At 40.1% G+C, this 27,116-nt stretch overlaps 1 protein-coding gene across 4 annotated transcripts in view; it reads right to left on the reverse strand.

The window, feature by feature from the left end:
• The window catches only part of adcy2b (adenylate cyclase 2b (brain)), a 627,652-nt gene that overhangs the window by 511,676 nt on the left and 88,860 nt on the right, over nucleotides 1-27,116 (reverse strand). The window contains exon 1 of one of the 4 annotated variants that reach the window (XM_087986814.1): nucleotides 25,774-25,910. The exons of the other annotated variants lie outside the window; for them this stretch is intronic. The gene's annotated coding sequence lies outside the window, so the exon portion shown is untranslated. Of the gene's footprint in view, nucleotides 1-25,773; nucleotides 25,911-27,116 lie in introns of those variants that run through there. 4 annotated transcript variants of the gene reach the window in all.

Consider the following 27,116-nt stretch of genomic DNA (forward strand, 5'->3'; position numbering starts at 1 on the left):
GCGACCAGACTGCCAGGCTGTGGAGGTGCAGCCTCCCATGTCAGCCCTCAGAGAGGATTCTTCTCCTTTGCACCTGCCCTCAATCAGGATCTCCAGGCCCTGGCATAGAATCGCAGTGTCATCTTCCCCTTCTCTGACACCTTAAGGAACTGTCCTTGACCAGGAACAACAACATTGGAAAGGGGCTACTTGACCGGGTGCACAGCAGCCTTTTAAAGATGGCGTGGGTATCAGGGAAGCCAGTCTTTCGGCATATAAATGCACAGTGGCAAATTCTTTTGGGAACTGGAACATGGGGTAGGGTCAGTGGTTAAAGAGGAATGTTCATAAGAAATGGCGAAAAATCTCACAAAATCTTGCAGGTAGAATTCCCCTAAAATACTCAATGCAACCTAGCCAAAGAAAAACTGTTAGATGTTTCTATACATGTATCATACATGATCCATCTGCCCTAATATTCTATGCTGGGATGCTACACATTTACTGTATAAGTTTAAGACCATAGGTACAGAGGTAGGCCTTTCAACCCATTGACTTTTCTCTGTCATTCAATGTCATCATGGATGATCTGCTAATCCTCAACTCCACTTTTCCTCCACTTCAGCCCTTAATCCTGAATTCCCTCACTGATTAAAAATCTTTCATCTCAACCTTGAAAATACTTATTGACCCAGCCTCAACAGCTTTCTGCAGTAAAGAATTCCATAGATTCACCAGCCTCAGAAAAAAAAATTCCTCCTCATCTGTCATAGAAAAGAGACTCATTACTCTGAGATTATGTGCTCTGGTCCTTGACCTTTCCATAGGGGAAACAACTTCTCCATTTTTACCGGATCAAGCCTCCTAAATATCTTATGTTTCAATGAGTTCTCCACCTATTCTCCAAAACTCCATAGGGTACAAGCCCAACCTGTTCATCCTCGCCCCAAAAGAAAATTCGTCCTTAGCCAAGATCAGCCAAGTGAACGTTCTCTGTACATCCTCCAATGCCAATACTGTATATCTTTCTTTAAAGGAACCAGAACTGTTCACGGTATCCCAACTGTGGTCTAACTAGTGCCTTCTATAGTTTTAGCAAGACCACCCTATTTTTATACTCCATTCCATTTGCGTTCCCTATTACCTACTGAACTTAGATGCAAGCTTTTTGTGATTCATGCACCAAGAATCCAAATCCCACTGTGCTACAGCTTTCAGCAGTCTTTTCTCATTTAAAGAATATTCAGTTCTGCTATTCTTCCAGCAGTAGTGCTTAACCTCACAATTTCCCACACTACCCTCTAACTGCCAAGTTTTTGCCCATTCAGTTAACTTGTCTGCGTCCCTCTGTAAACTCCTTGTGTCATCTTCACCACTTGCCTTCCCAGCAATTTTTGTCTCATCTGAAAACTTAGCAGTAATGCATACACTTCAATCACTCAAGGCATTCTTACATATTGTGAATAATTGTGGCCGGATATCTGATCCTTGTTGTTCTCCAGTAGTTGCAGGTCACCATCCTGAAAATGCAACCTAAAGATTTTTCAGACATGACGTTCCCCTTCATGAAACCATGATGACTCTTTTTGATTATACTGCAGGCTTCTAAATGTACTGTTATTGCATCCTTTATATTAGACCCTAACATTTTCCCAAGGACATATGTTAACTAACCGGCCTATAGTTGGCTGTTTTTTTTGTCTCCCTCCTTTCTTGAATAAGGCAGTTATATTGGTAGTTTTCCAATCCTCTGGGACTTCTCCAGAATTTAAGGATGTTTGGAAGATTATTCCTATTGCATCCACTATCTCTGTAGTTACTTCCTTTAAAATCCTAAGACGCAACTCATCAGGTCCACCAGACTTATTAGCCGTAAGCCTTGTTAGTTTCCATAGTATTTTTTTCTCTGCAGATAGTCATAGTTATTGTCTTTATTTCCTCCTCCCTTGCCTTAACTTAGTATGTTTTGAATGCTATTAGTATCATCTATCATGTTGACCGATGTAAAGTATTTGCACATCTCATTTGCATTTCATGGCTCCCAATTATTAGCTCCCCAGCCTCAGTCTCTAAAGACCCAATGTTCACTATTGTGTCCTCTTCTTTTTTAAATATTTGAAGAAGCTCTTACTATTCATTTTTACTTGCTAGTTTATCTTCTCCCCCTTATTTTTTAGTCATCTTTTAAAACATTCCCAATTCTTTAATGTACCACAAATGTCTGCCACATTGAACATTTATAGACTATATATAAATTATGTGATACATCCAGCATATATAATAAATCTCTGTTACAATTTCCATCCAAAATGAGGAAGATTTGCAAGATAATTTCATCATTACTGGTGGCCAACTGCAATTATTTATTTTTTGAGTATGTGTTTTCAAAGGAATAGCAGCATCACAAATAGATCCAACCTGAAGTAATGACAACCGTGCATACACATGTATTTAGATTAGATTCCCTACAGTGTGGAAACAGGCCCTTCGGCCCAACAACTCCACACCGATCCTCCGAAAAGTAACCCACACAGACACATTCCCCTACACATAACACTGTGGGCAATTTAGCATAGCCAATTCACCTAACCTGCACATCTTTGGACTATGGGAGGAAACCGGAGCATCCGGAGGAAACCCATGCAGACACATGGAGAATGTGCAAACTCCACACAGACAGTTGCCAGAGGCGAGAATTCAACCCGGGTCACTGGCGCTGTGAGGCAGCAGTGCTAACCACTGAGCCACCGTGCCGCCACACATGCAAATGCATTTAGGCCTTACTTTATATGCATATTGATAAACACATAGGCTCACAGACATTTACAACAAATTTCTTCCATCAGACCTGTGCCAGTCAACAAGGTCTGATGCTACTAATCTCATTTTCCAGCTTTATCGAGAGTTTACAATAACACTAGTGAATGTCTAAATGCAGCTTAAATGTTACAAGTGTTTCTGACTGACTAGGAGATCAAAGTTTACTTTGATCTCCAGCATCTGCAGACCTCACTTTCTCCTCGAAGATTTCAACCTACTGCGAATCCTCTTACAAGGATGCCTTCCTTGAAGAAGCTCTCTGCCTCATTCCTGAAGAAGGGCCTGTGCCCGAAACGTCGAATCTCCTGTTCCCTGGATGCTGCCTGACCTGCTGTGCTGTTCCAGCAATAAAGTTTCAACTTTCTGACTGACTACCAGACTATCGCTATCCTCTGAACGAAAACACTTCTCTTCAAGTCTGCTCTTAGTCTTCTACCTGTTATCTTAAGTCTATCTCCCCTAGTTATCTGATCCCTAACAAATGGAAAAAATGTCTTCTTATCCAACCTATCCAAGCTCCTTTTTATCTCCCAAGCTCCCTACACCTCTATCAGGTCCCCTCTCAGCCTTTACTGCTCCAAGTAGAACTACCAATCTATCTAATTTTTCCTTATACCTCAGACTCCCTACATCAGGCAGCATCCTGGAAAATCTCACTCTGCACACTTTAAGGGAAATCATATCTTTCTTATAATGTGACGACCAGAATTGCACGCAATAATCAATTGCATCTTCCAGCATTACTTCCTTGCTCTTTTATTCTATACTTTAGCTCATAAAAGCAAGTATCCCATTGGCCTTGCAAGTATCTAATCCACCTCAGGGATATCTGGATATGCTCAGGAAGCTTCCTCTGAGCCTCAGTACTTTTCAGCGTCCTATCATTCATAACATAATTGTTTGCATTGTTAGCCCTACCGAAGTGCATTATCTCACATTTTTCCAGGGTGAATTCCATTTGCTACTGCTCTGCCCAGCTAACCAGTCCATTGATATCATCCTGCAGTTTATGGTTGTGCTCCTCACTATTTATCAGCCTACAACCATATTCCAAGTCAAACTCACATGGTGGTGGATTTTTAACTGCATTCAAGTACAAAAACAAAATTACTTGACAAAATCACAAGCTGGTGCATATTTTATTCATCAACCAGCAAATCTAACCAGTGCAAAACAGAGGTTAGTGGTTATCTCTGTGATGGAGGAAAAATAAAAAGTAAGTCAGTGTACACAGAGTACATAAAATTCAATTTCATTTGGACATTTCAGTAACCCACCATTATGATTAATAAATAGAGATCATTGGCCTTTTCTGTCAAATTCTCCATTATGACAGAACATTATAACATTATTCATACATACATTTGATTGTATGGATGTATCACAGAAATATAGAGATATACAATTCAACTTCTAAACATAGACTATATTTCCCTTCATGAATGGTTCCACAGGAGGCTGATAATGTGATCCTGGCACAGTAACAATAAAACCATAACTTTTTGGCACACTGGCTGCCAAGATCTGACAAGGTAATTTCATTTACAATGGAGCAGTGACCTCTGTGCACAATGAAAACAGAATGGGAACGCACCAGAATTAAGAAGCAAGCATCTTCTCTACTATAAAACATTGATGATTAAGTTCACCACTGTTTAAATTTAAATCTTGTGCCTACTCTTAGGTATCTGTTGATTTTCTTTAAAGGTGTTTATCAATAAGAGCAAGTGTAGAACTCACCTCCTAAACTCAAAACAGATCAGAAAGATGGTATTTCAGGATGCAGTTTTGCTGTAGGAAGTCCTCCAGTGATGTTATGATTTGTTGTTCAGTTATTGATCTCAGTAAGCAACATTCAATAATCTGGTCAGAAAATCTCCACACCATTGTCTTGACTCTGAGCTCAAGTCAGTAGTCTCCACTGAATCCTCATCCATCTCAGATTACTTGGGAGCTCTAAGTCTGAATAACAAGGAGGATAACCCTCCATTTGTGGGAGCTCTTCCCCAAATATTGGTGCTATGAACAACGACTCCCCAGCCCGTCTCAGTAGGACCAGCACCTTGGCTAAGATAACAACTGAGACTCCTGCACTGGATAACTATTATCTGAGAGGGGTGTTGATTAGTTCATTTGGCTAAACAACTAGTATGTGACACAGAAACAATGTAGGTTCAAACCATATACTGAATGTGACAGTTCATGAAGGACTGCCTCTTCACTTTATCCCACATTGTAGAATGGCTACCCTCAAGTTGTGCATAACCAATCATCTCTGTCTCTAATGGAGAGAGATGCCTCTGGTCCTCTTTGGATTCCAGCTCCTTCTATTAAATTAAATAACTCCTGTCTAATTACAGTTGTGATAAAGTTGGTATTTTGTTATTGCAACATTCCAACATGCCATGAGATGTCCTCTAAAAGTGCAGAAGAAACCTGGCATGCATCAAGGGCTGTTTGGAAGGCTCCATGGCCACTCAGAAGAATCAGGCTGCAATGGCAAAGGAGCCAGAGCTTGCACTCCGGATAAATTACAACAAGGAAGTTGCATGATAGATTGGGTAATGTGATGAATCATTCCTCTGCCTTGGTCCTAAGGTTCCTCATCAGAGTCAGTAGCCATCTCTTTAGTGACGAAGAAACTCATGCCTAAAAGTGTGAATGGGGTGAAAAGTGGTGGCTCTGATAAATGCCTGAGTACGTCTGTATCATGGTTGTTTTCAGGATACCATGTATATACCTGCAAGATCTTCCTGCAATGACCGTAGGCTAATTGATCAGTGATGCAACGTACTCCCTCCCCGACCTTCTGTGCGCATTCTCTTACTAAAGTGTAACTTCCTCTCAGTGCTGGTGCCTGCTCACAATTGTCTCAGTAATCACCTGTCACTTTCCAATCCTGCATTTAGCTCTACAGGATTTCTTTAATTCATTCATGAGATGAGGGCACCACTGGCTAGGCCAGCAGTTAGTGTCTATCCCAGTTACCCTGGAGGAGGCAGTGGTGAGTTACATTCTTGAATTGTTATTATCCTTGGGAGCGAGGACACCTAAATACTGTTAAGAAAGGGAGTTCCAGAATTTTGACCCAGCAACTGTGAAGGAATGATATAGTGCAAGTCAGGATGTGCACCCAGTGCAGAAATCACTTCAAAGACCTTCTGAGGTCTGGGCAGTGAGTGGCAAGTCTGACATGTCAAACATCACAGTTATCACATCCATCTCCTTACACACACCTATCCTTTGAAGCTCTCTCTTTGCAATCACATCCAACAAACATGTCTTGTTGTTCCCCAGGATCTTTTATCATAAGATTGGAAATAAAGTAGACATCGGTGCATCGTGAGACTGTAGGTTCTTAACACAGGAAAGAGGACGTATTGTGTAATGATTATTACAGTAGAGACCTTTGTGTGTGGAAGGGGGACAGTATATCAGCTGCTATTTGAATGTAAGGGCAACTGCTGACATAACAAGTAGCAAGCCAAGATCCTACATAGGCAACTCAATTATTTTTTCCCCACTAGCATACCTGACTCATTATCCTCTTCATCAATCAAAGGTTGTTTTTGCCGACATCTTCTGATACCAGCTCAAATCCTGTTTAAGTCGGATGTTTTGTGATAGACAGTATACCGCCACTATGCAATACCACTGTGAACTGGGTTTGAAATGTAGACAGAGACTGTTCCATGGTATCTGAAATGCATTTTCGTCAAGTTAATGGTTTGTTCTTTTGTTGTCCTGATAAATAGAAGTTACCTATTTAACCTCTTTTGTGACTCTGTAGTGAGATGTGTACTGGTACCAGCAGTTAGGTCTTCAGAGATCACCCTTGTGGAAGACATCTACTGAGGGTTGTGCAGAATTCTAAAGACCTAGGACACCTTTTGCTGGACAAAGGCATTACCACAGTTCCATGGAAATTTTGCACACACCTGTAGAATTCTCTTACGATCATGGCATACTAGCTGTGGAATGAATGGAACTCCCTACAATTAATAAGTAGAGTTGAATCAGTTTTATGAGGTTTTGGTACAGTTAATGATGCCTTTGAACTGAGGAAAGCTGGACAACAAGGCAAAACCTATTGCACTCTGGGCTATTTCAAACTTGACATATTCAGATGCTGTCCAATGCGAGCCACCCATGACTTGACATTACAGTTGTGGCTGCTAAATGTAAAAATATTCTTGCAACTCAGCCCTGAAATATAAAAAGCCATGGCAATGGTCTCCTTCACCATAACTAGCTATGGGTGGTCTCCTGGTTTCAATGGCATTTGGTTGTCCTCCTTTAGATCATACAGGTCAACGACCAACTGATCTGACCGTTGCACCCTGGAGGGGCAATGATGTTCTGACCTTGGTTATGGAAACTGACCCTTGGCCTGCAGATCATTTGCAGAAGACAGCATCTTCTTTTGGGTGCAGACCTCTGGTGCATCCAGATACAATTTCCTGTGCTAGATGCTGCTTTTCCTGTATTTGATCCCTCTACTACTATGGATGCTGAGCTGCAGATCACTGCAACTCCTCCTCAGCGAACTTAACATCTCATAACAGGCTGATTAGAAAAGAATTAAAGGTCAATTTGCAAATCTCTCCACATAGCATCTGTGCTATGGTGCCAAACCCCTCTTATCGCATCTGTCCAAATTGTTCTTCAAGGAGAAGCTTCCACTATACCTAGCTTTGCACAATGGCTAGACCATTTCCTGCTGCTTTCACCCTTTATGGCATTGTAATGACAGAAACTTGCTGCGCTAGTTCCTTCCCATTGCGCACTTGCTTTTCTTATCTTGTCAGGCCTGACACGGTTTGTGACCCATGCGCAATAAAAAAGAATCATTACGCCTGTAAGGTGACTCCTTATTTGCTTTTTAATTGTCTTAATAATGTGTGCATTTCACCCAGAGGGTTTCCTGACTGCAATGTCAACCTGTTTCTTGGAAGATCAGATGTAGAAAATGCATTGCGTCAGTAGTCTTATTTCCAATTCCATAAATTCCCAGCCTGTCATGTGACCCCCAAATGTATTGAAAAGTTCAACTCAATGGATTCTGGGTTTAGATTTCCAGCATTCTGATAAGTCACAACTGAGTGCTATTCCAGAATATTCCTTTAAATTGCATAAGCAAATCCCATGAAACTACAAACATAAAATACTATTTTTTTCACAAGCCAAATCTACAATAAATAAAATTCAATTGATCTTTCTTAATCCTTTCAGAATTAACCTTCCAAATTTCTTACATCAGCTAAACCTCCACAGGGACCATTTTCAAAGAGAAATGAATGGCTTTGCGCTGCTATAACAATCTAACAAATAAATGCGAGATCATCAGAAAATTTCTGAAGTAAAAAGTAGATTGCTGTCAATAACTAATGCCTCAAGGAGCTCATTTTAATTCCAGAAATTTTCTATTCTTATTAAATTGAAGGGGAGTTTTTTTAACAAGGCAAGTGAATACATAATACTATTGATTTCATTCCTTTAAATCTCAGTTTTCTGTTCTCTTAAAAATAACACAATCATGTTACGAAATAAACATCAGCAAAATATCCAGCACAATTTCCTCTTAAAGTAGTACTTTCAATGTCCCTGGCACAAAACCACAGAACTATTATCGTATATCTTGTTGTTTTTGCCACCTCTACAAAAGAGCAATGTATCTTGTGCCACTTCCTCGCTTTTTCCCCACTGCCCATGGTCTTCCTTTTCTGATAATTCATTCTCTCATGAATCTTACATCTCAGTTTTACTTCACAAGGTAGCAAAGTAACAAAAATAATCTGGTTGGATACATGATTTGGAGATGCCGGTGTTGAACTGGGGTGTACAAAGTTAAAAATCACACAACATCAGGTTATAGTCCAACAGGCTTAATTGGAAGCACTGTCTTTCAGAGCACCGCTCTTTCATCAGGTGGTTGTGGAGGACACAATTGTAAGACACAGAATTTTTAGCAAAAGTTTATAGTGTGATGCAACTGAAATTATACATTGAAAAATACCTTGACTGTTTGTTAAGTCTCTCATCTGTTAGAAAGACCATGATAATTTCACTTCTTTCATATGTAAATCACAAAACTTTTTTTTTAATAAGTTACATTCTCAGGTTAACTGTAACAATTGACGTCAGCCCAATGTTAAGATGTTGAAGGTGTTAGCCCCCTATGTCCCCCGCTTGTGCCATAATATTTAGACCGATTCGAATCTAAAAAGTGAGTTAACAGAGTCTTACATGGATTCATGCAGTTTTTGAGCAAAGTACAACGTAACTTTGCAAGTACAAATTCCTCCCCCCCCCCCACAAATGTGTGTGTGTGTGTGTGTGTAGGGTTGTGAGTGTCTGTGAGAGAGAGAGTATATATGTGGTTGGATACAACTGCATATGAAAAACTATACAGCAAACTAGATTTACTTCCATTGTTCCAGTTATCTTTATTTGTAATGTTTATAAATGAATTTTAGAAAGTAAGGAACAAAATTAAACACAATAGTTATAAGGAGCTGCAAGCGTCATAGTGAGGAGTTTTACAACCACAGTCAGACCATATAATAAAAAATGAAAGGTTATTCCATCAAATGGAAGGTGGATTGATAAAGTTGATTTTTGTTTTGATTTGCAAGATAAAGCAGTCTCATTCACAATGGTTCAAAAAGCTAATTTTGTTAACTGGAGCTAAGTTGTATTTTTGTCATACAAAAAGAAACTCCCCATTAATACACAGCAATATTATTGAGGAGGAAACAGTATCTTACAATAGAGAAGGTAAAGGAAACGGCATTGGTTTTTTTAGAGTGGGTTCATCGCTGGAGGTGCAGCATCTTGAACTTTGACACATTTGTATAAATACCTCACAGAGGGAGACCACCATTGTTAAGGAGCTATGGCACTTTGAATGAATTAATATCCTTTACAGAGTGGGAGCATCCGGAATAGTTTTTTCAGGCATCTTACTTTGTGCAACCATCCAGGTGTTTCTTTCCCTGCGAGACAGTCAACAGAGACGTTCATGCTACAGCGCTGACATTTATTGCCAATCATCCTTTTTTAGTAGCCAGTGTTGGCAGTACAGGAGCGGCAAGGCAGGAAAACCAGTTTGCCCCTTTCTCTCTGTCTCTTAATTATGCTGTGATGAGTAAGGGTCAGACACCCATGTTCCCAGTTTGGTGGAAAGAGAACTTTCTATGAAGTACAATAAAAAGCAGACTTTGGGAAATAGGACTCATTGCCCCATTTTTTCTCTTCCAATTTTGGCTGATAGAATGAATTAAATTTAGCTGAATATTTTCTTCCCAGAAACAAAATACAGAAATTACAGTAAAATCTCAGCAGGTTTGGCAACATCTGTGGAGAGAAAGTAGAGCTAACATTTCAAGTCCAGTGACCCTTCCAGACCAGAAATGTTAGCTCTAATTACTCTCCACAGATGCTGCCAGGCTTGCTCACCATTTCCAGCAATTTCTGTTTTTGTTTCTTATTTCCGCACAAAGAGTTCTTGTTTTTTTTTGGTTTAATATTTTCTCCCCAGTCCGGGATTAAAAACAGTATTAGAAAAACTGAGTTTAAATATTCTTATAATCATTAAACGTTTTACCAGTGTTATTGTGCCACGATTACATCAATGTAGGATTGAAAAATAATTGACAATGGACTGATATTAAAACCAAGTGAAGCTTATACCATGAAAATCCATGGCAACACAAAGGAAAAGGGGGGGGGGAAGATTGCAGAGTGAGCATCACAGGAAGATGGTTAAAGTGGGGCGGTTGACAGCAAGGAGGGAAAGTGGCATTCAGAAGGCTTCCCCTTGACCAGGTACTTTGCCTTTATTGAGACACCACCACCCAGCCAACCCGACAAACAATGTAACAAGCTGGCCACTCTCTTTAAGCTGCATGATGATAAGCTAGTCTGCATGCGAGTTAATTTTAGCAGCAATGAATGATGCCTTTAAATGGTTGTTAATTGATGGGGTTAAGGTATTATGGTATGCCACCATACCCCCCAAATTACATATCCTTCTTGCCCCCAAGGTTAGTACCAGTGAGAGCTACAGATTCCACCTCTTGGTGGAGGCACTCTTACACCCATTTGATAGCCAGTATGCATCATCTCAGTGGGAGTATTAGCTGCTCGCATTACTGAGACCCAACTGCATCTACAAAGAGAAATCCCCTGGCCTAGGAACTCCCTGTGACCACTGCACTGATATTTGCTTTTTAAAAGAGAGGGCATAGTTTCCACCCAGACTCAGCAGAACCAAATCAGTTTGATGCATTCCACTGGTCACCAAGCAGAGTACCAATTCTAATTTGGCACAAAGGTGTAGTCATAACATTGACAACTTAGGAGCTGATCAAATAACAAACATGTTGGTGGGAATGCACAACCAACAGCTCTACTAATAAATTTCAATGATCAATAAATGTGACTTAGGACTCTGTTTAAGCCACAAATTTTCCAGCAAGTAATTTACACTAACTCATAAAACATACTCCAAAATTTTAAGAAACATGCATTGTTATAGCATCTTTCATTACCTTGCAACTTCACTGTCAATGAAGTACTTTTGAAATGTAACCACAGTTCTAACGTAGGAAACATAACTAATTTACAAGCAGTGAAGCAGCAATATGATAATCATTATATAATCTCTTTTAATGATGTTTGTTCCAGCATAAACACAAGCCAGGTATCTGGGAAGAATTGCTTCTCTTTGAATTCTACCACAGGATATTTTATGTCTGTATAATAGGACAGACAAGGCCTCAGTTTAACATCTCATCTAATTGACAAGTACCTCTGACAGTTCAGCACTCACTTAATACTTCACTCAACTATCAAAGTGATTAGGATTGATTACCCAGCATCACACAATGATCAGAAGTTGAAATAACTCCTTCATTGATCTGTCTGTTAAGCTAGCTAGCAAGCAATGCCTGCTAATGGAGATATGCAGTATTTAACTTTTCATTCTGATCCTAATCTATCCCAGAATGCTGACATGTTTGTGATAAGGAATCAAGCAAAGCCTTAAAATAGATTTAATTATCAGTTGAACAGATGACATGTTTACTGTCTGGAAAGTATTATCTGAAGAACATGATGTTTTGCGAGCCTGGTGATAATTATCCAGTATATAAGGAACATGTACCTTTTTTTGAGAAATTAACTACAGTGTTTTTATACTGTTATATTGTCACATTATTACATGATAATATGTAATAAAATATTTGATTACATAAATTTTCATTTGAATTAGGATTATTTTTCCCCCTCATTGAATGTAATTAAATCCAAAACCGGTGAAAACATTGAATCAACACCCAAAGGAGTTAGGGAGAATATCAACTAATTTCTCTTTAAAGCTGTTTCCTAAGCAGTTCAGTTCCAACACATGACAGCCTAGTATTTGTTCCCTCTCTGATATTTCACACCTCACATATTGGATGCCGCTTGTACAAAGAGAGCACAGCAGGTAAGCAGAAATGTGAAATCAGAAGGTCAGCTGTCATCTAGACTACATATTATCATTTCGACAACCTTCAATTATAGAGCTACAATGTGTAACATTACTGCAGATATTATCACACAGATGTGTGTGTGTGTGTCTTAGTTTCTAAGCTGTGGATCCTCTAGTTTACATCTATACAATTGATATACTATGTACAATTGTTATTTATCCCTTGATAACCTTATAACAATATAATCAGTTTCCTATCATACTCATCTTACAGTCAGATGATAAATGACCCATACAAAAATGTCATTATAATTGATATAGCAACAATATCCTCAAACGTACAACATAGTTGATATTGTAACAGTAATAACAGTAATATGGAATCAGATGGAGCTGACTAGCACTTTCCTGAAAGTTGGGTCCACATCATAGGGTTTGGGCCCCTGACTGGCAGGCTGCATGGAGATACAAATTGGTATTCACTGGCCTTATTAACATAAAACTAATGTCATAACTTTGAGTGAGCCAATGTCCCAAGTATGGTACCTATTTTATCCCAGTGTTTTCCAAATATAAAGTCTATCACCTTGAATGCAGTGTTGGTGGTACTGTGAAAGCTCAGAGGGTAATGCAATAGTTGCTCATGATCTTGTTCAAATTGTCAATTAACTAGCCTTACATAGCACACATATTGCACGCAATCTGTCATTTCGACACTTGATTTTAGATGAAAAATTTTAGTGAGAATTTGAGAAGAAAGAGGCAACACGTTTTGGCAACAGCCCCAAATTGTGAGGCTTGAATGGCTGAAGGCACACGGCCAATGATGGAGCAAGGGAGGGTGAAGGATGCATGGAGGTTGGAAGCACAAAAAGTTAGTGGTGGCTAAAATCAATCAATCACCACGACAATCAATCACCATTTCCTGGCATTGTCATGCATAAACACCTAATGGTCCGGCAATCCCTGCAAGATGTCCACCAATTTACTGTCATTACCCCAAGCAAAGGTCCAGTGGAACAAACAAAGGAAAGCTGGAATGCTTGAAGGGATTTCAAGGTAAAGCTTTTTAATACAGTTCTATTCTGCTATAACATGGTAGTTGCATTATCATGTGACCTCATGTTACAGAAAATCGCACAATAGAAATAATGGGGCCGATGGGAAAAACAAGGTTGGGAAAAACCACCAAAAATATCAGTAAAAATCGAAACAAAAATAGTACTTACCCCTAATACAAATGATAGCACAGTCTAAGTAAATGTTAAGATCATATATTTTAATGAAATAACACAATAAATTTAATTTAACGGGTTTCCGAGTTTGCTGAGTTACAGTACTATATTAAGAGGGGGGGGGTGAAGGTCATCATCATTATTACTTTCAGCTGCAGTTCTGGGTGCAAGGTTACAACAAAACAAAATATTTAGTCCAGAAGTAGGTGGCTGTGGGTCACTGTCCTCAGACTGTTTCTTGGGAGTTGGCTTAAAAAAAGGCATCTGGTTTTTGCTGCTTTGCCATCTTTCTTCTTTCATGAAGAAGCTGTTCATAGGGTGCCAGATACGACATTATGCCATGGACTGCTCTCCTGTTGCATTCTGCTACTGCTTCTCAACTTCCTTCAGGATGAAAGACAAAAGTGGAAAGTATTCATGGTGCTGCATCCTGGACTTCATCGTTTTCATCGCAAGCTTCAACTTCCCCTGTAGCTACAAATTGTTGTAGATCAGTCTCCACTTCTTCAAGTCCAACTTGCTTTGGAAGAGCAACACAATGTTCTTTGATTGCTGGAAGCTCCTCGGATGGTTCAACACCTTTAAAATCATGAAGAAAATCTGGAAGAAGTTTCTGCCAAACAGTCCTTACCGACATCACCCCAGGCCTCCAATGTGGTCAACAGCATTCTTAATGTTAAAGCTCTTCCAAAATTGAAGATTACCATTCTAATTATCCCCCTCAGTAGCTGCAATCAGCTTCCTGAATTTGCACCTTAAGTAATAAGCTTCAAAAGCTGCCATTGCATCCTGGTCCACGGGTTGAACAAGAGAGGTTGTGTTCGGAGGTAGAAATAGCACTTTGATGTTTTCGGAAATCTCACCACTGGTGGGAGGATGGCTTGGTGCATTGTCCAGAATGAGGCGAATCTCAAAATCTAAATCTATTCACCCGCAATAATTTCTAAAAACATCCCTAAAAACATCAACAATAAGGTCAGAAAAAATTTGCCTCATCATCCAATCTCCTGACGTAAGAGAGAACTTAAGGTAACTGGGGATGGAATCGCGTAATAGCCAATGGGAGTTCACATTTTTAAAAAATTGCTCCCCAATTCACCAATTGCATTACAGCCAAATTACACTGATAAATGCATGTTTTAGGAGAACGACCTATACAGTGGATGAACTGCAAATATATAAAAATTTCACGTCTTGCATATAGATTTGATGTTTAACTTTATTACTACTGTCTTCAATGCCAAATTTTCCTGTTGGTCAAATATGACCTTCAACATTTCTTTTTACATTATTATAGTTCACTGATTTCTAAACATGACAAATGTGAAAGTCCTGTAGTTGAGGAAGTGTGCATCAACAAAATAAACCATGCTGTGTCCGTTGTATTTATGTGATTAATTGCTAGTTAAAGGCTTTACTACAGTTCATTAACCTATAATTTAAGTTGACTTTGCTCATTAAAGTTATTGCTCTTCTTTTACCTTGTAGTGATTTTAGAACTGAAAGATTCATAATCGAAAGATTCATTCTGGCAGAATTCTGTTTTAATGCTTAGATTAATTTCAGTTCTATTCATGTAGTTTGCTAACAAAATTAATCTTGCCAATGTGAACACTTTCATTCATTATTGATAACATTCTTTTTTAGTTCAAAGTATGCAAAGAAACTCCAAATGTGCAGCATTTTAAAAATATTATGGCTGAACTAAACAGATAAAGTCAGACATATGTTACATCACCAGCACCCACTTCTAAGTTTTCAAGCCTGTCAATCACCCATTCTCAAATATACCATGTCACTGTATCTCACCACCTCCCCACAACTCTGCCAAGACCAGGAGCAATCAACTCTTATACACATTTATGTTCCAATCATGAAGGATAGAGGGCAAGAGGGTGGTGCTGGAAAAGCACAGCCGGTCAGGCAGCATCTGAGGAGCAGGAGAATCAACGTCTCGGACACAAGCCCTTCATGAGAAAAGCACAGCCTGACCTGCTGTGCTTTTCCAGCACCACACTCTCAACTCTGATCTCCAGCATCCTCAGTCCTCCCTTTCTCCTAGTTGATTTCAACCATGGAGGATAACCCAGTTGACAAAGATCAGTTCTACACAGATTTCTGCAAACTAATCTAGAATGTCCCACGCAAGGACAAAAATTGTGATCCTTGGCAATTTCTGCCCTATTGCTGGCTATAACCACTTGATTTGGAAGGAAGTGTCTGCAATTAAAACAGGTGTCTACTCTTGGAACTCTGTGCAGAAAAGCAGCTACCATAACAAATACCGTTTTTCCACAAAAAGATTGCTTCAAGACAACATGAATGAATTTCTGCTCCAGACACCGGCCCCTGATTTCCACACCTTGATGGGCCAATGCCACCTGGGGAACATCCTGCATTCCAGAGTCATGCTGTGCTTTTCCAGCACCACTCTTTTCGACTCTGATCTCCAGCATCCGCAGTCCTCACCATCTCCTAGTTGATTGTAACCTTACTGTGAATTAGTAATGATCAGTCTGAAATACCCTGAGCTCACCGCTGGTGCCACTCAAGAAGAACTCTGCGAACACATAAGAGTTACAGTACTGGATACTTCAAATGAGGTCTGCAGACCCAGCACCAAAAAGAACAAACTGGCTGCATGAAAATGACAAGGAGTTTGAAGATCTGCTAGCAATACAAAAGTCAGTTCATTCGGCTCATCTTGTTCAGCTAAACAGCCAAGTGAAAAAGACAGTCCACAGTCAAATTACCATCAATCATATTGAATGATGGTCTGCCAGTATAGAACTGGATGACAGTCCAACTCTGATGGAAACTGTGATGAAGAATCCACCTGATGAACAGCAACAAAGCCTCTGGAGTCAATGGAATTTGAGCTGAAGCAGCTGTCTTTGTCTAGTTACAATGGCTATAAAAGTCATCACCTCAATTTTGTTTTTGTCTCCAGATCCTTCCAGGAGCCTGCCAAAGCCATACATAGAATCTCCCAGTTTATGGACGACTAATGCACAACACAGGTGATAGATGCCTTTTGCCAGGGTTGGCAATTACTTTAATTTCAGCTACAATGCCACCAAGCAGAATTAAGTCGCTGGCTAGCTCCCACAAGAAAAGTGTGAGACACATAGGAATCCAGAATTCCCCAAGATCATCCAGAAACATGCCTTCAGAACACGTTACCATTCCATCATGTGCAGCAGTATAGGATATTAATGCAGTGCTATATTACAGTTAGCTATATCATCAAACAAACATGACGATGAGTACTTTAAGCACCTTGCAAAATCTTGAAATGTTCTTCAAAACACCAATCAGGGCCTCCAAAATGGCTATGAGACAAAGAAGTCCTACTAGCAAAGCACTAGCTGTTGCACATTCTCTAATGGTTCCTGCAACTTTAACAATTGTCAAACAAGGTAAAAGGGGGACTTCCCACCTAAGAAACAAGAATGGACAATATGGGAAAGTGATACAAAAGTAAAAACATTTTGAGTGGAGTCATTTTTTGGGCGTACGTTTAATGTTTTGGAGGGTTTGTTGCACTGAGTTCAAACAAATTCTTTCACCATATCTCACCAAACTCCACTCATTAATTGCCTGCTCTGTAGCATCTCTCACATCCAATTTCCACTCTATCTTACTAACAATTGTTCCAAGATTAACTTGTCACTCCATGAACATCCGCCAAACAGTTGCCATCCATTGTGACTGTGCCATCTTTGAAAGCTCTTAATGCACTCAAACAAGCACCGGAGGTTCAGTTGCTGACATTTGTCCTAGAAGTGACAGAGGGAGAGAAATTGCTTGCTGAGTAGTGTCATGGAGGTCCTGTTGGGCAGGGTAGTGCCAATACAGGCCTTCGTCTCCCCCAGGACCAGCAGATGAGGCCACATACGAGACCATGATGGTGCAGTTGGCACCTGAGTTTGCTGTAGTTTCAGCCATCTGAGGAATGCAAAGCGTTATAAGGAGGAGGAGGTCACTGTCCTTTTCCACTTAGCCTGGACAAATGTCACCATCTTCTGATATATTACACTCTGCTATACTATCCCATCAAGTCTAATGCTCTACCACTTTCCCTATTATCTGCAATATCTTCCCTCACTTTCTGTCAGCCACTCCAACACCTGACATTACAAACCCTCCATGCCTTCTGTGCTGCCTTTTCACTCACTAAAGACAACTCCCCCATAGCATCAACAGAAATAGCTACGTTACTCATTTGTATCACCCATAATACCAATCTCTCTCATTCCAAGTGGAAAAGAGCTCACAAAAGGGCAGAAGTGGTCAAAACAAGAGGTGGGCTGCTTGACATTTGCGGAGAGGATCCTGACTTTGAGTAGGCCATGGATTGGTATCGAAGGCTGCTCTTGACGTAGTGTGCCAGGCCCCTGAGCAAAAGCTATTCTGTTTGAGGTGACTGAAATCTGCTCACAATCATGACAAGCTTCCTCGCATTGTGGCTGTGCTGAATAACAAAGCAGTACAGCAGTGATCTCTGGCTGAAGGACCAACGTGCATAAAGTCAAGGCGAGACAGGAATGTAGTGAGCATCCAGGTAGCCTCTGAGTAAGTGCACACTATGACAACAAGTTATGACAGAGATGCAACCTGGTCCAGTCGATGAGCTTTTTACAGATCTCCGAGTGCACAGTATTCATGCTGCAGCTTTACAAAGAGAGTTGCCAGTGAGGGCTGACGTGCAGCATTGAAGTACATAAGTGATCAGTAAGTGAATTGGAGATGTGCCATGAGCCTTAGAGGTTATTACCTTTCGAATGCTAATACCTGTACATATGGGGTGCCCTGAGATGTTGGTGCCTGGTATCCAGCATGGAGCTCCTTCGGGAGCAAGCAATGAGCTAAATTCCCCAGACACCAACTCTGGTTTCCTTGTCAGGTTTTATCCAATGCTGAGTTTGTTTGGCGAGTTTGGTAAGACAGGAAGGTGGATATGAATGATGTGATTTTTGCCATTAACAGGACATTTAACAAGCAATAATCACTTGGCAACCTGCTGCTGCCCAGCAGGAATCTCATCCTGCAATTTTCGGAAACTATAAAAAATGCAGCTCGGTGTTCTCAATGTTAACATAGACCTTGCTGCATTTATCACCCAATTCTGACACATACCTCGACATAGCACACATTTATCAGACATCCATAAGATTCTGCCCACTGCGGGCGGAAAGCTTTTTTACTGAAAAGCAGGGGGTCCACATAATCATTTTCTTATATACCCATGCATTTTACCTCATAACTTTATGTACTTCCACTGCTGTTGGTTTCAGCAGAGGTAGAGTCAGAGTCAGATCTGATTAACATGACATTCTTGGTTGATCTCCTCGGTCTTTTCACACTCATGAGGGTCCTACCAAAGACACTATTTTTATTTGTCTTTGGGCATCCCTGTTTCATTGAGATAGAGGCGATCTGTCGGGTCCTGACTGAGGGAGGCACACAATAACAGGTGAGAAGTGAAACTGCTTTATTTGGCAACTTTACTTCATGTTGTCTTCCTCATGGCTCACCATACTCCACTGTTAACAATGCGCAGAAGAGTAGAGTGGTGGAGGTCAGTGTGGGATTGTAAGGCCAAAGCAGCTGTCAACCTAATTAAGGTAGCAAATACATTGTCATTCAGAATCTGTACGTCTGTGATCAAGCTACACATCAACTTATTAATAAATAGTTTTATACTCCAAAAATCCAGCCACCAATGGAAAAACACAACATTGGAACATCTTACTACATCATTCGTACACATTTGAAGCAAACTCCTCCAACCACTCTGCAATCTAGCAATGTTATGTTGCACATTCACTGCCACTTTATCAACAGCCCCTAGTCTACAACATGTGTCCAGTTCTGCAGAGCTTGACAAGCTGTTTTTTTCAAAGTTGACTCTTCACGGCAACCACTACCCCCATGATTTGCTCTTCATCACTTGTGAAGTGACAGTCATTGTTTGAAAACCTGACTGTCTTTCTAACTGGTTCCACTGAAGACTTAGTGCGTGATATAATGTCTCAGCTACTCTGCAGAATATTTGTATGTGACCTCCAATGATCATAGGAACACAGGAACAGAAATAGGCCATTTAGTCTCTCAAGCTTGTACAACCATTCAATATAAGATTATAGCAAGTCTGTGGCCTAACTCACATCTGTCTCTGGCCCATATTCTTTAATGCCTTTGCTTAACAAAAATTAGACTATCTCAAATTTGTAATTAACGACTGATCCAGTATCCACTACTGTTTGTGGAAGAGAATTCCAAATATGAACTACCCTTTTCGGTGTAGACTCTCATTCTCAGATTATGCCCCTATTTCTAGAATACCCAACCAATCGCAATAGTTTGCCATGATCTATCATGAATTTTCCTTTTCATATCTTGAAGACATCAATCAGAACACTATGTAACCTTCTAAATTCTGAAGAAAACAGGCCTAATTTCTCCTCATAACGTAACCACTGAAGGCCAGGTATCATTCGTGAAGTTGCATTGTGCTCCAAAGCTAATATGTCTTTTTGAAGGTTGTTGTGCCCAGGTCTGCTCACAGTATTCCAAGTGGAGTATAACCAGAGTTTTGCATACCTGCTGTTACAACATGGGGTAAACCCCTCTGCTAATTTAAACCCAACACACAGAGAAACTCACCTCACGCTGTAAATTTTAAATTTCAAAAGGCGACGAACTATCCCAGAGGTCACTATTTAAAGTAAAAATTAACAATTTTATTCTTTAAGTCCAACAGCGAACATTAAAACAATGGCTATTTACCACTCCTTTCTCTTAAACCTATCTTTTACCACCCACTCTGCAATACTAGTCTGATAAAAAAATCCAATTAATATTATCAAAAAAAAACTTTGCAAAACCAGTTAGCTTTGTCTATTCTCCTTTGTAGATTTTTTGCTGTATTTTCCTGGGTTGTCTCTTCTTCAGCCTTCTGCTGCATAATTTTTTTTTAATGGACAGGTACCTTTCAGAGAATTCTTAGCTCAAAGTCTATATTTTGTTAGTGTCCTTCGCAGTTCTTTGTACTTCTCCCCCTAATTGTGCAAAGTGTCCAGTTTTATACCCCAAAATATTGGATCATTTCATTGGTTTTGATGTCATCAAAAACATGATATTTCAAATTCGATTGAATTTTGGTTTCTTGGGGCATAATGTCAACTGATTGGCCGTATTTGAATTTGTTTTTGTTCCATAGCAACACAACTCCAGCTATTTGTTTCAACCAAGTGTGACATTTTTATTTTGTTCAGGACTCTGTGCTTTCAGTCAGTCCTTACTAGCTTTTCAACTCTCTTAAAGGCATAGTACACACCTACACCTTCACAACATTGCAACATAACTCCTACATCCTTCTACTCCAGTTCTCTAGACATAAAGGCCAGCATTCCATTATCTTTCTTGATTATTTTCTGCATCTGTTCATGGCATTTTAAAGATCTATGCACCTGAACCTCAAGTCTCTTTGAACTTTCACTTTATTTAATCTCATACCATCTACAAAGTACCCTGATCTGTTATTTTTCAGTCCATAATGGCACCAGCCAAGTCTAAAATATATTAATCTGCACCAAAGCGTTGCATCCAAATATCTTTGATGAAGATGCACAGAAAGTGGATATTCTACTGTAATAAGATGGAGTCCAAGGGCTCAAGTGATTTCTAAGTTTGCTATTGATACAGACATGCCTTTGGCAAGTTACTTGAAATACAAACTACATATACAAATGTTAATATGACCCCATTCCATTTCAACTTAAAGGGATTTAAAGTAACAATGGCTATTAGACTTGCTGCCCATGTCCTCCAATTTGGAACTACAAATAAATACATTCTGGAGGCCATTCATAATTATAATGTTGATGGTGCAATGTATTGCTGAGCTATCAACTCATTGTATGGGCAGTGAAAATGAGTGGAATCTTGTTATGATGAATATTACAAGGGGTGGTCGGTCTGAAGGTGGGAGGGTCTTCCCTTTAGGATTGATCAGAATTTTTCATGTGATGACATTCTTGTCAGCTCATTACATTGGAACATAGGAATAAGAGTAAGCATTCAGCCCCCCAACCAGTTCCATCATTCAACGGGATCACGGTTGATTTGTAGCCCATTTCCATATACAGAACAACCTCAATTATCCAAACGAGACGGGCGGGGAATATTTTGTTCAGATAATTGATCTGATCGTACAAAGTTGTAATTCATGAGTGCCGGTTATCCGAACATGCCTCATTTATCTGGCAATGCAGGCCATAATGCAATTTTACCAATAACTGATCTGATCGTAAGCAAGTGGTAATCCGAGTGCCGGTTATCAAACATGCCTCACTTTCCGGCAATGCACATCATAATGCCATTTAACTGAATGGTGAGTTGCCTATTGCCATTTTTACGGTACCTTGAAATCTTGTTCAGATAATCTGAAATTTGGATAATTGACACTCTGATAATTTAGGTTGCTCTGTACCTGCGTTGGGCCCATATTCTTTAATAACTTTCAACAACAAAAATTTATCTGTCTCAGATTTAAGATTGATCCAGCATTCCCTGTTGTTTGTGGAAGAGAGCTCCAAATATCTACCACCCTTTGCATGTAGAAGTGTTTCCTAACATCTCTCCTGAACAGTCTAGCCCAAATCCTTAGAATATGCTCCCTAGTTCTAGAATCACCAACAAGTCAAAATAGTTTACCCTGATCTACTGTCTTTTTCTGTTAATATCTTGAAGACTTTGATCAGACCACCCTTTAAAGTTAAAAATGCTCATGCTTGCATGAGCATGCACGCACATGTGCACGCATGGGTAAAACACAATATTCTTTTGGTGGGGGGGGGGCAGTAAATTTTTTGCCCCTGCTTGGATCTTCCAGGTTCCAACATCTGGATATCATTCAAAAGGGTCCTTCACAGCATTTCACTCTCGGCAACACAGAAGTATCATTCAATTTCTGCACATCAGCCTGACACCCTCCTGCAATGTCAGAGACCAGGCAAAAGCAGTGAGGACTGACAGGATTTTCTTTCCCTGAAAGATGGCAGCAGCATGTAAGGTTGCAACTGCGTATGACTGTCACACAATCAGTGATTACGTGGTTTCTCCGTCACATTCTTCACGTGTTACTAATATCTGTCACTTTGTTACAACCTACTGACGTAGCATTATTTGCAGCAGCCTTTCACACATCTGCCAGTGTTCATACTTAAAATACAAAAGGAGCTACAATACTCAGTAGCTGATGCACTATCAATTCACTGACCTTTCCTCACAACTAGGAGATTTGATAGCTTTTCACCAAAGCTTGTATCAGACAAGAGCACAACTAGAAAAGATAGCTTCAGGATATAAACGCTTCACGTTCTGAAAGCAAGTCATATTGGACTGAAAATGTCAACTGTTTTAACTGCTGAGTATCTCCAGCACTTTGATTTCATTTCAGACCTTTTCTGCTCTACTTGTAAGCTACTTTCATAAACACTGATGATCGTTCACACTGATATACACATCATGTAGAACAGTGCACAGTGCTCAAGCCGTTGTTCTCCATAGCCCTCTGGGAGAAACATAAGCTTTAGAAAGTGGGAACTGATTTTTTTTAGGTTTTGGGAGTCAACATATTTTAGACCCTCTATGTGTCTGTAATAGACAAATGCCTTTTTAAAATTGAGATTCAATTTACATCAGCACAGTTCCCATGTAATCCTGCAAAACTCCACTGTGACGTTTTGGTCAGGAAACTGAAAAAGAGAGAGATTGTTGGTGCCAAGGAAACAAACGATCTTTAAACATTTTAAAACATATAGAGCAAACATCTATTCCCTAGAGGACAGGAATACCACTGCTCCATAATTTGGCTCGTGGTTTAATTAGAGACATATATTAATCCAAAGTCATTGCTCCTCAAGTCTAGCTGCTGTCATGTTCTCCCAGGTCTGCCTTGTTTCATGATAACCCAATCTTCTTCAGAATCCTCATCAGCATAAACTTCCTCAGCATCTCCATCAGACTCCATTTCTTTTCTTCTGAGGAGATAAAGGAGGGGGAGATGGTCCAGCCACTTAAGTTCTCACCCAAGCTAGGTTACACAGAGCACAGCAGACAATCACTATTCTGGAGATCCTGCCCAGTGAGTACTAGAACGTTCCTCTTGAGCAGTCCAGGCAACAGAAAGGTAGCTTCAGAAGATCAATTTTCTGTTTAATGATGGACCCAACAGATACATGTACTGAGTCATAGCCTTGTTTGACATTAGTCTGAAGAATGCACACGAGGAATCTTCTGGGGTTTCACTTGTCATCTACAGGTCAGCACAGGAGACGATGCAGAGGAAGCAAACACAGGTAACTGGATATTGGGTGCATATCTGCACAAATTGTGGACATCTGAACAATGCCTTGAAGTTCTAATTCACATGTATGCCCCTTCACTTAAGGGAACTGAACCATGGTTGCAAATCAAATAGCTCAGGCATCTTTGCATTCTGGGTCTACTGTGAATTGAATATTTCTGTTATTTCTTTCATAGAAAGGGTAACCGTGGACACACAAATATATTAATGGGCTGCCAACTGGGAGATGATCCACACATCCTCAGTTGAGTTTTGAAAGGCGCCAACAACAAGGAAGTTCAGTACTGTCGTGATCACCAGTGCCAGAGGCATAGCACTGCTTTCCCAAGCTACAGAACTGCCTGTAGTAGGCAGATGTAGGTGACATCATCTCTGATCATGTGAAGAAATCTGCAGCACTGCCCCTTCCACTCATTTACAGGTATCTGCAATGACTTTGTAACTAGTCTATAAACACTGTTTGATGCTGAAGACTTGTGATCCACTCTTCAAGCAGTTTTGTTATCTACCATTGTAGGCCTTGAACCTCATTTCTCTGGTTTAATTGGCACTATCATTCCATCTTCTCTTTCTCATCCTACCAAGCCTCAGCAATTTTAGTACAACTGTTGGGTTAAGCTGATCAAACGTCGAGCATGGAAGTAGAGTTTGTGAAGAAGTATCAGGAATGAGATGCTTATGTTTTATGTGAAATCTTAACATAGTCAAAGTATCCTTTACAGGCTTATTATGCTGCTAATATGTTGGGTGAAAGCCTAGACTGCAGCCACCTTCAGTCCATGAGTCAAAACTGATTTTTCTGTTATTATTTCTGCCTTGTACCAAATCTTAGTAGCCTTGATCTTACACTGCTCTCCATGAATTCAGCAATTATCAAAAGTGAGACTCTTTGCAGTCGTCATTAGCCACTGCATTATAGCCCTACATTTTTGGAAATTACTGCCTTTATAAAATTAAGTACATGTGGATGAAACGGTTATGATGCACAGGCCTGTGAATGCTCCTGGACGACTACATGTGGGGAAAAAAAAACCCATACTTTCAACACAATTGAGTTTTAGGTGCCTTCTTCTCAGAGCTAAATGAATCATGAAATTGGTTGGGATGTTTATTTTCAGAGCTGGTAGCGCTTATTTGCCTTTATGCTGCAGTGAGTGCTTTCCTTCATTGCTTAGCCCTTAACTAAGTGCTCACACAATAGTATTTTTTAATCTGTTTCGATTCTCTCCATTGCGGATGGTTGCACTGTGCAGGAACTTGTGCAAATAGATCTCAGGTCCTTTCTATCTGTACTGTGTACTCTCTACAAGACCTTATTTTGTGAAAAAATTTAGAAGAGGAATGGTAGTTCTAAAGGTTTCATTTCATTTGTTCGTCTTCTACCCTCATCCTCCAAAGTCCACCATACCCTCATCATCATAGATGGCCTTCTCCTTTTCTTTGGCATCTTCTCTATCATTCAATATCCCCTTCCAATGTTACCTTTTGATATTCATGTTCTTCCCCGATAACCCTTCCATCCAAATCCCCATGCCCAGTCTTCGCCTTATATCACCCAATGTAGAATATGGTGATTCTTTCTTCCTCCCTTACACACCTAATTAAACTCATTGTGTTTCCCACTCTAAATATGCAAATCCCAACTGCCCTATCATTATGATTCTCCCTATTGCATCCAACTTCCTCCCTCTATTCTCTAGATTCTTACCATGCCACTTAAATATCTGTACCTAGGTACCCAGTACCTAAGATGGCGCGGAGAGGTGACATTATAGACTTTGACTGCACTCATTCGAGTGCACGTGACAATAAAGACTATTCCATTCTATGCCCCCAACAACTATGTCCTTTAATTTACATTTCCAACTATGCTGTTTTGTGTAACTCACCTTTCTCTGAATATTTAAAGTTGAACAGCCTTTTCAGCTGAGCCTCCTCATTTAGTGAGTCCCTGTGGAGTTATGAACCACTTTGAGTTAAGCCCTACTTGCCAATCTTGATCAGGTTGGCCAGCATTATATTCCATTGCTGTCAGCTGAAGGTAGGAAAAGGTGATTCCTCAACCTGTCCAAAATAAAAGAAAGAATCTTGCAAATTTTCATTACAAAGATGCTCATGTTTCAAATGCTAACATCAAGTCAACATGACTGAATGCCAAATAACATTTTGGTCACTGATGCTTAATTATGTCACCAACCAGTGACACAACCCCGCCCCCCCCCCCCCCCCCAGCACCTGCTCTTCTGTAGATATGAACTGAAAGATTTTGGCAGGGGGGTGGGGGTTGGTCGCCTGTTCCTTCCCTCTCCCTCCTGCAACCAGGCAAAATACAGATGTATGAAATGTAACCTGGTGTAATAACTTGATTTTTACCCAGTGTACACAGTGCATTTGGTGATGGTACCTATTAGGAAAAGCCAAGAAATTGCATACAATTGAGGCTGAGCATCAGTGCTTGATGAATTGCTGGTTACTTGAGTGAGCACTTTGGAAAAGAAGGATGTGTAGGTTGTAGGATGGAAGGTTTGTAGGTCTTAGTGAGTGTGAGATGGGACATGATGGTATAAGCTTAATAAGGAGGAGTAAGAGGGTAAAGCAATGTGCATTGCTGAATTTGGTGAATGCACAGTAATGATCTTTCCTAACTGTTGAGGTCATTAAAACAATTTCTACACTGAATCCAAGTGTGTGGAACAGTGTTCTGACTGCAAACACTAAATAAGAACCGAAAGAACTGTGGATATTGGAAATCAGAAACAAAAACAGAAATTGCTCGTACATCTCAGCAGATCTGGCAGCATCTGTGGAGAGAGAGCAGAGATTTTGGGTTCAGTGACGCTTCCTCAGAACTGATGGAAGCTAGGAGAAAGTTGGCTTTTATGATGAAGATAGGGTCATGGGAGGGTGTAAGGAGTAAAGGATATGTAGAGTTAGGGCCCAAAGAAAGAGAACAGTTGGATAATGATCAGCCTAGGAGGATGAATAACTACAAAAAGGGATTATTAATGGCCAGCAATGAGTTGAGTATAATAGCAGATCATTTGATTTCCAACTGTTTTTCTCTCTCTTTGGATTCGATCTCCACCTATCGTTTTACACCTTAATCCCTCCCCTCATCTATGTTTACTGATCACGTGCTCTCCCCACCCGATCTTCTGCATTAAAAAAAAAGAACATTTCCTAGCAACCATCACTTCGGAAGGGTCACTGCACCCGAAACATTAACTCTGAT

This window comes from Chiloscyllium plagiosum, unplaced genomic scaffold (genome assembly GCF_037043375.1).
Source record: "Chiloscyllium plagiosum isolate Xiang-an unplaced genomic scaffold, Cpla_swu_hap1 HiC_scaffold_5, whole genome shotgun sequence".
NCBI lineage: Eukaryota > Metazoa > Chordata > Chondrichthyes > Orectolobiformes > Hemiscylliidae > Chiloscyllium > Chiloscyllium plagiosum.